Source organism: Strongylocentrotus purpuratus, unplaced genomic scaffold, assembly GCF_000002235.5.
Source record: "Strongylocentrotus purpuratus isolate Spur 01 unplaced genomic scaffold, Spur_5.0 spur5_scaffold_7, whole genome shotgun sequence".
In the NCBI taxonomy this organism is placed as follows: domain Eukaryota; kingdom Metazoa; phylum Echinodermata; class Echinoidea; order Camarodonta; family Strongylocentrotidae; genus Strongylocentrotus; species Strongylocentrotus purpuratus.
In genome coordinates, this window is record NW_022145613.1 from 24,306,653 (window position 1) to 24,318,347 (window position 11,695).

Genomic DNA, 11,695 nt, shown 5'->3' on the forward strand with positions numbered 1-11,695 from the left:
GAATCCTATAGCAAGAGGTCTTACTCGGGATACGCCGCAGCCTTTTACAATAAGACTTGCTACACTCGTTGACGCGAGTGGATTCTCGTCCATCGTGTGTCTCTTCGTCTCTATTTGATAATTAGACAGAGGGCGGGTGCACGCCTTGCGGACTCGCTCTCGCGGGTTCGTCGCCTCCTCGCAATCCACGACGCCCGCCGTGCTCTCGTCCGCCCGTCCTCCCCGGCACCCCGAAACCGCGTTTAACGGCGTGGACGTCGATCGCGGGGTCGAGGTGACACGCGGGTTACGGGAGACAGGCCTCGTGGAATTGTGCCGCCCTCCCCGCGCCACGGCGGAGGCGGGCGGGGTCGGGGAAAGACGTTTTTGAGGAACCGTTTTGGCCCGTGTTGGACCCCCCGCGGCGATTTTGCGTATTAATAATATAGATGCCATTGCTTAAACTTCTTGCTCTGTGCGTGGAGTGGTATGCGACAAATTTCTTCCAGCAAAGAGCCATCCAGGGAGGGGGGGGGGGGGGGAGGATTTTGATGTGAAATATTTTCAATCAAAAGTCGCCACCATATATGTTCTACCTCTTTTTCTTTTTCTTTCACAATTTTTGGAATCCTTTCATATAAATATATATTTTAAGTCATTACCTTTTTATACAGGCATGCAAATTTTATATTTTTGACGTAACCTCAAAGGGGCGAGTTAAAATCCAAATTCATAATTACTATCATTTTGTCTACAACTAGTTCATCTAATAAACAAGGAATTACACCAAAGAGTCTGTTGGCCATTCCGATAGGCCATGATTTCTTGTCGAACATGGAGACTTTTTGCGATCGGGGGCGGGGGAACTGAATTCAGACAAGGATTTTTTTTATTTTTTTATTTTTTTATATTTTTTATTGGGTACTCAAACATAACATGAAAGCCAACTGGCTGTTTACAATCATGTACAAGAATGTGAAATGACAAAAACGTCATATAGTCCACTACAACTCAAATATAAACTTTTTAAAATGGAGACTTAACTTGCCATATTTGGCTGCAATTACATATTCAGATTTAGACTTAATTTTTATCCAAAATATAAGACCATGAAAATTTGGTTTCTCTTTCTTAAATTTGCAGCAGTGAATGTAGAACCTGGTACACAAAATAAAGAAATTTATACATATTGAATTTTGATAGTCCTTGGGACAACCAAACATTCTTTCAAAATCCGAAAAATAACTTCTTTTTTAAGTTTTAAAGATAGAGAATTCAGACAAGGATTAATAGTCGAGGAGGTACAACGAACCGTCTTTTATAATTTATTGAAATGTCAAAGCTTCCGCGCGGGAGGGGGGTGGGGTACTGAATTCAGACAAGTATTAAGAGTCGATAAATGTAATCGAATCAACTTCTTACCCTAATAATTTAATGAAATGTCAGAGCTTCCACGCTTCGCGCTGGAATGGGGGGGATTGTTTTCTTTCTCTAGTAATTTAATGAAATGTTAAAGCTTCCGCGCTGGAAGGGGGGGGGGGTCACTGAATTCAGACAAGGATTAAGAGTCGAGAACGCTACAACGAATCGTCTTCTTTCTCAAATAATTAAATGAAATGTTAAAGCTTCCGCGCTTGAGGGGGGGGGGGGAGACTGAATTCAGACAAGGATTAAAAGTCGAGAACGCTACAACGGATCGTCTTCTTTCTCTAATAATTTAATGAAATGTCAAAGCTTCTGTGCGGGAGGGGGTGGGGGCTGAATTCAGACAAGGATTTATTGTCGAGAACGGTACAACGAATCAACTTCTTACTCTAATAATTTAATGAAAATGTAAAAGCTTCCACGCTTCGCCCTGGAGGGGGGGGGGGGGACAGAATTCAGACAAAGATTAATAATCGAGAACGGTACAACGAATCGTCTTCTTTCTCTAATAATTTAATGAAATGTTAACGCTTCCAAGCTGGAGGGGGGGGGGGGGGGAACTGAATTCAGACAAGGATTAAGAGTCAAGAACCGTACAATGAATCGTCTTCTTTCTCTAATAATTTAATGAAACGTCAAAGCTTCAGCACGGGGGGGGGGGGGGGGGGGGGGGGGTACTGATTTCAGACAAGGATTAAGAGTCAAGAAGGGTACAACGAATCGTCTTCTTTCTCTAATAATTAATGTCAAAGCCTCCGCGCGGGACGGGGGGGGGGGGGGGCTGAATTCAGACAAGGATTAAGAGTCGAGAACGCTACAACGAATCGTCTTCTTTCTCTAATAATTAAATGTAATGTTAAAGCTTCCGCGCTGGAGGGGGGGGGGGGACTGAATTCAGACAAGGATTAATAGTCGAGAACGCTACAACGAATCGTCTTCTTTCTCTTATAATTTAATTAAATGTAAAAGCTTCCACGCTTCGCCCTGGAGGGGGGGGGGGCAGGAACTAAATTCAGGCAAAGATTAATAATCGAGAACGGTATAACGAATCGTCTTCTTTCTCTAGTAATTTAATGAATATCAAAGCTTCCACGCTTCGCGCTGGAGGGGGTGGGGGCTAAATTTAGATAAGCATTAATAGTCGAGAACGGTACAACGAATCTTCTCTCTCTAATAATTTAATGAAATGTTATATTTCCACCTTGGAGGGGGGGGGAGGGGGGACTGAATTTAAATAAGCATTAATAGTCGAGAAAGGTACAACGAATCGTCTTCTTTCTCTAGTAATTTAAGGAAATGTCATGCTTCCGCGCGGGGGGGGGGGGGGGGGGGGTGAATTCAGACAAGGATTAAGAGTCGAGAATGGTTATATGAATCGTCTTCTTTCTCTAATAATTTGATGAAATGTTAACGCTTCCGAGCTGGAGGGGTGGGGGAACTGAATTCAGACAAGGATTGAGAGTCGAGAACGCTACAACGAATCGTCTTCTTTCTCTAATAATTTAATGACATGTCAAAGCTTCCGCGCGGGAGGGGGGGGGGGTGCATTCAGACAAGGATTAAGAGTCAAGATCGGAACAACGAATCGTCTTCTTTCACTAATAATGTAATTAAATGTCAAAGCTTCTGCGCGAGAGGGAGGTGGGGGGGGGGCGGCTGAATTCAGACAACTTAGAGTCAAGATCGGAACAACGAATCGTCTTCTTTCACTAATAATGTAATTAAATGTCAAAGCTTCTGCGCGGGAGGGAGGGGGGGGGGGGGGGACTAAATTCAGGCAAGGATTAGGTGTCGAGAAAGGTACAATGAATCGTCTTCTTTCCCTAATAATTTAATGAATACTTTTTGTCACTAAACAGAGATCCATATTCGACTATTCATTAAAATACTGCAGAAAAGGGATCTAATTCTAAATCACGACTGAGATAATTCGCTATCATGACTGGTATCGTGATCTGAGCATTGCGAACTAATGACTCCTCAATCATATCGATCATAAAAAAATTTAAATAAAATTGCTGAATTTTAGAATCAAATTTTTGTATCATTGCTTCAATTTACGAAAAAATAAACATGACAAGTAGGGCCTATTTCAAACAGGCACATCACAACCACACAAACAAGCAACAAAATAGGCCTACGCCGCGAATAGATCGATGAGCTCGAAATGACTCTAGACAAGATTAGTTTCGCATTATTACGATTAGAGTTATTTTATAAAAAGAATCATAGGTATTAAATAAATAACTTGATACTTTATCGTCTTTATTAACAATTGATTTTCACATCTGTCCCAATTTTGACTCTCGTAGACTTCCCCCATCAATCTATTCTCTCGCTCCCTCCCTCCCTCCATCTTCCAAGTGTACCCCTTCCTCTCCCTCTCCCTCTCTCTTGTCTCCATCTTTCTTCATGTTTGTTTATCAACACCCAAGGAATTGCGCGTAGGGCCTTTGTTCAAACAAAGTTCAAGGGTTCAAATGGGCGGCATTTTGTCTCCTCTCATTCAAATCTCAAAATAGAACTCCAGTTCAGAATTGCCCAAGATACCTCTCATCCAAACATAAACAAAAGGTTTAGATTTTAATGGGTCAAGATTTACGTGCCGATACGTCTTTTTTACACGAGGTCGTGGACAGAATTGAGGTTAGATTTATCATGGAATGTGTTGATAAAACCCAAGCAATCTATATTTTGCATACTTAGATCTATAGCTTGAAATTAAATTGTGAGCAAATAAACTTTACTATTGTAAAACCCATCGATCTATTGCTTGGAATTAAAACTAATCAGGAATAATCTCAATCACATTGCTCTGCAATTCCAACGCTAGCTAGCTCGCTCACTCCATTCGGCTTGCGCCTAGATTACACCATGCGCGAAGCTAGCCAACGTGGCTAGCGAGTACTAGCGGCTCACTAGTATCTTCAGCTAGCGCATCCTTTTATGATTGCTGCGCATGTGCGCATTGACATTCGTCCTCCTGCGTCGCGATGATTTCTATCTAATAATTAAATTTGGAGACTTGCAGTCAGGCAAAGTGCGCGTACCAAATTCGTCCTCTTGCGTCGCGACGATTTCAATTTAACAATTATATTTGGAGACTGCAGTCAGGCAAAGTGCGCGTACCAAATCAGCGCCGAGCGTTCCATGCAGGATCCTGCATCGGAACGACAGCAATAATAAATATCTCATGCCTTACCAAGTTAGCTGCAGTTGTTGTAATGCTTGATGATGACCTCAAATTGCATATATGTTGCAAGCATTTGTCTTTGATATCCCTCAAAGAGATTACATCTAATTCCTCTTCATGTCTTTCTCCAATAGTTCCGTCATCTGAATCTTCTGAGTCTGAATCTAAAATAGCATTAGCTGCTGCTCCATTTACATAAAATGGAACTTGATGAACATGATCACGGTCAAATAAATCACTGTGTGCAGAGTTCAAATGCCTCTTCAAGGACCAAGTGTACTGAAATGTTCTAAGACACCCTCTTTGAAAACACGGAACAACTCCACAGTTAAACAATCCACCTTTTACTAATGTATGAAATACTCTGTAATGACATACCAATTCAGTGCTTCCCCCGTGTACACTCTCATGACAACGAAAGCATAAGAGCCCCATTCATGCTTAATTTTCAGTTATGAAGAATACCTCTTTGAGTGTGACAGTAGTGTCATCCTGTATGGATTTGTTGAACTCCTTGTATCGCCTGGAGAACTTCAATTTATCCCCAAGTTTGGGAAACAGTTGAGTGATGGACGCATCATCAAGGAGGTGAAACGCTTCACTGTCTATTCCATTATCTACAAGAAAAGAAGAAGGAAAAAAAAAATGTGAATCAGCTCAGCAAATCAGACAACTGTTGCTAACCTGTATATTTTGTATGCGACCCTATGTTCTACATGATTATACAGTATTACAAGTCAAGTCACTCCCAAAAAGTTGTGTACCTATGTATTTAATGGCAAAGCTACCCCTGTCAGTAAATGAGGAAAATGAAATGAACAAACTTAAAATTTGAGCAAGATTTGACAATACGTTCAAAAGTTACCTGTTTTTAAAGTTTCAATGATCCTCTGATGGGGATCTTAACCTTAATCCCATCGGGGGGGGGGGGGGGGGAGCCTTTTAGGCCCCCCCTGTCTGTTTTTTTGACGTGCATCTAGAGCGATTGGAATTTCTCGTTCAAACTTCATGACATTTTTCTCTCAAGTCTCCCGCATGTTTTGATATATAATTCACCCCGGTCGGACCTGTAGAACTGATTTTACAGGTCGATAAATTGCTCGTCCGTCACAAAAAAATGTAATTTTTGTACAGGTTTCTATGTAATTCCTATATCCGATGCCATGTAAACTCAGTCCAAATCTGTTATTATTGTTACTTTGAATTATAATTTGGATTATTTCTTTGTTATTAGTTGAATTCATACATTTGAGCGATAAATTCTTCTTTAAACAAAATTCAAACAACAAAAAAACAATAGAATACATAAGAATGAAAACAATGTGTATAAATCCGGGAATACTAATTTGCATATTTATGCAAATTAGTGACATATTTCAACAGCATAAAAAACTTGGATATGATAGATAACATCATTTGAAAGTACTTTTGCAGAAAACCTGAAGAAATCCTGTAATTTCTATTGATTTTAGACGAAAATCCCAATTTTCTCCCAATTTCGTCAAAAATTTGCATATTCAAAATTTTAATTAATTAAAAAAATAATAATAATGCTCAATTTTTTTTTTTTTTTAAATTCTCATTCTACTCGACTTGTTTGTTTTACATATGTGCCAATTTTCCAGTCAATCGGTCCATTCGTTGCCGAGATTTTTTTGGGGGGCCAAATTTTTAATTAACAATACATATAATAAGAATAATGTTTAGCTATAAAATCAAATTTCCCCATCTTCAATATAAAAAAAACATTTCAAAAATTAATTCATGAATGGGTCCTCTTATAAATACGGGTATCATCGAGAAAGATTAATTGTTTTTGCATTAAAGGGTTCAAAAACGGGTTTTAAAAACAATAAGATATAATAAGCAAATTGTAGAGCAGTGCCTGACATACGTTATAACATGTGACCTAGAGTCGCCAATTTGCAAAGGTCTGTATTTTTTAATGTCTTGCAAATATTAATTTAACTTTCTTATTTATTGTCCAATTTCCTTCAAACTTTTTTGATCTCTACGTCTGATTTTTTTCTGATTTTAACCGAAGCAATTAAGGTTTTTCTGGGCTGGATCCCTAAAGAAGAGTCTACCCAAAAATAATAATTTTTCAACAGGAGCAGAAAAATCAGATGAACAGAACAAAAAAAGTTTGAGGAAAATCAGACAACTAATCATATGAAAAACTGGGGAAATCAGTGAAAATTTCTAGACAAATTGCCAATTTGATGACGTCATGGATGCGCTACTCACAAATTTGTTTACTTATATTTATAAGTACTGCAAAAATCCATTATTTGATCAATCACATTATTTTGTTTTCAGAACTTGAACCAAGTTTACATTTTTATATTGTCATGTACACCTTAAAATATGTAATGAACTAAATATATTGAGCTTCACAATATTTTATATTTTGAATTACTCAATTTATTATAGAATATTGAATCATAAATTCATATTTTTCAAGACTTTTATTAAAGAAAATTATGAAAGAAATTTATACAAATTTCAAGGCATCTAGGACAAGTCAAAATAAGAATTCTAAAATCCTCTGTCCGGATACCCAACCTGTCCGGACACCCGATAACTGGGTATACTAGTAGGCCTGGGGCGGTATTCTGAAAGACTTACGAGTCGTAACTTACGATTCGTGTTTGTTCATAATTTGATGTTAAACACGCGTTTGTGTCATTGCTCGCGAAAAGCTCTGTAGCCATAGAGCTATACATAGAGTAACTATAATAGTAAGAGCTATATATATATATAGAACTAGCAGACAACGCGCAAAAGTTTATTAAACTCTACCGAGCTTGTCTTTTCCTCTTTAGTATGCAATTCTGCGCCTAAAAATGATGAAACAAACATTTCCATTGGCTGCGAGCATTATTATTCATGAAACTGAGATATGACAGCTCTCAAAAAGATACGACAGTCGTATAGAATTTTCAGAATACAAAAAGTTACGACTCGTAAGGGTGTCGTATCTTTTCAGAATACCGCCCCTGGCTCTAACTAGTTAGGTACATGTTCTTTTCTTGAAATAGGAATTTTAACTAAACTTTAAAGTTATCCAACTTACAAATACAACTACAATTACAAAGTACAAGCAATGTAACTGTAGCATTGATGATTATTGGTTTGATGCCTTATAGCAAAATCGTGCTTTCTGCCACCACTGTTCTTTTGTAACTAGATCTAGATTCTATGCGTGCATGCAGATTTCGTGTAGATCTATAAACCTTAGACTACCCCGGTAGGCCATGTAGGCCTAACCTTGCCCGACCAGGCCGCTATCGCTTCGCGCTATACGGCTAGGCCTATCCTAACTCTACCGATCGCCAGCGCGGCGATCCGTAGAGTTAGTAGGCCTAGATCTAGGCCTATCCTAGAATCTAGTTAGGCCTAACTTAGCATAGACTAGATCTACATGCATTGATTTTGAAATGGAAATCTGTATCCTGCACACACTGAAAAGTGAATGGAACAGTGACAGAAACCAAGAGAATGATGTTATAAAAAGTAATAACTTGAAATTGAATCCATAGAAAAGGACTCACTTCAAGCGTCGATTAGGATCACGACATCGTCTGGCAGTTCTGAACTGAAGCGTGTAACGCGTACCGTACCGTACTCACTCCCGCAATGCATTATGCATTACGTAGATCTATACATCGTATACCGTGGGTGATGGGGAACTTGGCCAGTCACAAACAGTCACAAATTGCACAGTGCGCCATAGACTTTGTACACACACAGTGCGCGGTGGCCAAGTTCTACTGCACTGCGATAAATTGAACTTTCGGACGTAAAATCACGCCTTTTGGAAAACTGCATTGACGATGAGCGATAATCTTTTACCACCGAACGCACCATGACATTGCAGTCCAATTGGTGGGAGTTTCTACCGAAATGAGCTGCTGAGTTTCGATTTACAAATGCGAGAATCAAGATGAAAAAAATTGTAATTTTCAAATTATTGTGAAAAAAATAAAAATGACAACTTTTTTTAGTGTAGAGAGCGACTTTCAGGCGATTTTTTGGATAACCAGGAGGACTACAGAACAGCAAGATACAAGTATTTTATGAGGAAAATGCAAATAAATCGTTTGATATAACTTATAAGTCGCATGTTTACTGCATTCTCGGCAAATCTAATTTCAAAGCAAGTTCTCCCCCCCCCCCCCGGCCAAGTTCTACAGCACCCACGGTACAGCATAGGAAGCCCGCACGATTCCGAGACAGAGAAAAATCTTTGAGATAATCCACTTCAATCTTTACAACCGATTCATATGCCATGCCAACCTATACCTACAAATAATCTATAATGTTTATTTGTGTAATTTAGATGATTACTGTACATTTAACTTACCTCTGAAAGCTGTGGCATACTCCTCAAAACCCCACTCCTTTAAAAGCCCGTCAACGTCCATTTTCCAAATTACGCGATATCGATCAAATATTAAAACACGTGCGCGCGCGATGATCTGACGTAGTTGTCAATTAACCAATGAAATTACGAGTCGCAATCGCAACAAATGACCACGGCGAAAATGACCACGCGCACGCGCAGTCAAAATTGTATTGATGTTGTTTCAAGAAAAAATAGGACAAAATACGTGGAAAATAACCGCAAACGTGGTTAATAATTTTTAACCACGGCAAAAGTGTCGTTAAAGTAACCACGTACGATCTCCGTTTTTTTAGAGTGTAGGATACATTCCCACACTGCTATGTTCAGTGATGGAAGAAAGTCATCTGCTCCCTGTTTGTTACCCTGTAAGTTTCTCTCTCTCTAGATTCATAAGATCATAGGATACATTCCCACACTGCTAAGTTCAGTGATGGAAGAGAGTCATCCGCTCCCTGTCTGTTACCCTGTAAGTTTCTCTCTCTCTCTCTCTCTGGATTCATAAGATCATAGGATGCATTCCCACACTGTTACGTTCAGTGATGGAAGAGAGTCATCCGCTCCCCGTCTGTTACCCTATAAGTTTCTCTCTCTAGATTCATAAGATCATAGGATGCATTCCCACACTGCTATGTTCAGTGATGGAAGAAAGTCTTCCGCTCCCTGTCTGTTACCCTGTAAGTTTCTCTCTCTCTAGATTCATAAGATCATAGGATGCATTCCCACACTGCTTTGTTCAGTGATGAAAGAAAGTCATCTGCTCCCTGTCTTTTACCCTGTAAGTTTCTTTCTCTCTCTCTAGATTCATAAGATCATAGGATGCATTCCCACACTGCTAAGTTCAGTGATGGAAGAAAGTCATCCGCGCCCTGTCTGTTACCCTGTAAGTTTCTTTCTCTCTCTCTAGATTCATAAGATCATAGGATGAATCCCCACACTGCTAAGTTCAGTGATTGAAGAGAATAATCCGCTCCCTGTCTGTCATCTTGTAAGTTCTGTCTCTCCCTCAATTTTTTATATTTTTGATGTTGGCTGAAGCCAAACTAAGCTTGTTTGATAACGTGCTGCGATTTGAGTGTTCACGTACTGCGTGCGTTGAACGGCTGCATCATCGAGTAACGAATTTTGTATTTGCTTTTTTGTACAGATTTATGGCGTATTGTCAGTTACACTGCTGCTGCATGTGTGAATGCCTGTTTAAGGTGAAGATTTCTTATTTTCAAAGGCACACCATGCTAGAAATTCCTAATTCTTTATTTCAAATGTTGGCAGGTATGCAATAGCTTCTCTCTGCAAGAGACCGCTGTTCTTTTTAGAATGCTGCCCTACTGGATACTGATGGCACATTCCTCAAGGCCATCTTGTAGGTCAGCGATCTCTTCCTGCTCTTCCAACGACACGTCCTTGGTTGATCAGCTGTATTGTGTTAACCGTAGAGACGGATCTGTGCCGTTTCTTTGTCTGCCTTTGATTTACAATTAGGCCTCCTTCGGAGAACAGATTCTTTTGGATGTAATGGATAGTGGAATCAAGCTGTTGCTCCATAGCCAGCAGGAGTGGCTCACTGGTGCAGAGGTAGGTCATATCTCTAAGCAGCATTAGCTTCTCTCTGCAAGAGACCGCTGTTCTTTTCAGAATGCTGCCCTTCTGGATACTGATGGCACATTTGCTTAAAAATCCATCTTTCTTTATCCTTTTGCGGATGGGCAGCTGTGGTACATTTAAAGTAGAGACGGATCTGTGTCGTTTCTTTGTCTGACAGAGCCTTTCATCTACAATAAGGCCTCCTTCCGAGAACAAATTCTCTCGGATGTATTGGATAGTGGAATCAAGCTGTTGCTCCATAGCCAGCAGGAGTGGCTCACTGGTGCAGAGGTAGGTCATATCTCTTAGTAGCATTAGCTTCTCTCTGCAAGAGACCGCTGTGATCTCTGTGATCTGCTCACAGGTTTCTGCAAGTGCAAGGGGAAACAAAGAATTAGATGACTCTACAAGGTGCAAATGTGGTTGTAGGGCACTGAAGGGCAGTGTTAGTTTAAACAGTCAACTCAACTGATTACATACATGTACTAGAGTGCCCCTCATTGTCTGTTAATCTTCACTGTTTACAAATGTGCAGTTTTCTTTGGGCCTGACATTTTGCCAAATTGCCAAATAAATTCAATCAAAATTCCCCATAGTTTTGCTTTGCAGACTTGATGTTTCCTTCTTCCCACTCCCATTCCCATTCCTGAAATTCATTTGTCACTGCTGCCCTCTTGCTGATGTACTTCCTAAACTGCGTTATAAATATGCGACCTGTATTTCTTTCCATGCATGGAGTCTAGGACATTAATTTGCCTCGGTTTGGTATCAACAGCAAGTAGAATACAATGGCTGTCATTCACATTATCCGGAAAGAACAACCATCTGCAGTTTGTCAGCTTCACCTTTAAAACGACACAACCACTGCTCGTATCTACCAAGCTTCCACATGACAGCAGTGTATGAGAGGAATGCTTATACATGCATTGTGTCAGACAGGTTTTGCTTTCTGGAGAGGACGGATAGGTAGGAGTTGATAATCCTGTCATTAATCCAAGATGGAAACTCTTAGGAATCAAAGTCTATTTTCTCCAAAACCTCTCCACAAACATACAAGCGATCGGTGTCTCCTAAATTTCACATCTTTACGCTGAACGACTTTGATCATG

General features: G+C 39.9%; 1 protein-coding gene across 1 annotated transcript in view; it reads right to left on the reverse strand.

The window, feature by feature from the left end:
• LOC105441833 overlaps positions 1-7,723 on the reverse strand; it is a 28,190-nt gene extending 20,467 nt beyond the window's left edge. The window contains exon 1 of the mRNA XM_030973838.1: positions 5,063-7,723. The gene's annotated coding sequence lies outside the window, so the exon portion shown is untranslated. The remainder of the gene's footprint in view (positions 1-5,062) is intronic.
• Positions 7,724-11,695: the final 3,972 nt, after the last annotated feature.